Below are 1,041 nucleotides of genomic sequence, written 5' to 3'. Positions count from 1 at the left end.
TACATGCTTTGGGGCATTTTGTAGCATTTCTGTTTAATCAGTTGTACAAATCCCATTAAACTAAATTGTTTCGTAACAGCAAGAATCCAATCTTCATTTAGCCAGTTTTCTCAGCAATGTAAAAGGAATACAACCCCTACTGTCACATGTAACTTGTTGTCCCCTAGTTCCTATTTGAATTTCATTGGTTTTTATAGAAAGTTATTGAGTTGTTTAGACAGAAGGGTCTATAATATATGATTTCTCACTTATTATAATGGGGTTTTGTTCTATTACATTGTGGACTGCTGTTCTCATTTAGGATAAAGTAGACGTGGTTGTTGTGAATCAGACTGCATCCAGGCTTCAGGAAATATGAATAATGCATTTAAATTTAGAGAATCATTGAATTAAAAGGAGCCTTAGAACTAAGATAAATTTAACCTTCTCATTTTAAAGACAAGGAACTTAAACCAGGACTTAATGAAGGGAAATGACTTGTCTGAGGCTACATGCTTACTGCTAGAGCCAAGATAAGAATGTGGTTGTCTGAAAAATGTGTTTCTTTCAATGTTTCATGTCAGCCATGAGGTAAACTCTCTGCTTGCCTATTAAAATTCAGGTCTGAATGTACTTCCTAGGCACCAGATCAGGGTATATTCCAGAAGCCACTCACACAGTAATCTCCACTCGTGCACTGGTGACTGGTGGGGATGGAAGGCGTAGCGACAACACGAGGAAACTCCAGCCAGTGGTTCGGTTTCACATTCAGTTGTCAAATTTGCTTCGTGGGGTGGACGACCCCCAGGACTACCACCAATGAGTAAGTAAAGAGACTTACTTTCCAGCTCTACTTCCTGCCTGGAGGGCTGCATGAAAAACTGGATAGGGAGTTATGAGTCCAACTTCTCAGCCTGGCATAATCAGTCCCCTCTCTTCAGCCCCAGCCTCTGAGTTTAGCAGAAGACAACATTTTGAATCTTTTTTTTTTTTATTATTGCTAGTAGGATTGTATAATTCTTCGCTCTGTTGGAGAATCTTCTAGGACTACAAAAATTACCA

This window comes from Galeopterus variegatus, unplaced genomic scaffold (assembly GCF_000696425.1).
Source record: "Galeopterus variegatus unplaced genomic scaffold, G_variegatus-3.0.2 Scaffold2469, whole genome shotgun sequence".
Lineage (NCBI taxonomy): Eukaryota > Metazoa > Chordata > Mammalia > Dermoptera > Cynocephalidae > Galeopterus > Galeopterus variegatus.
Note: the sequence above shows the minus strand (reverse complement) of the source record.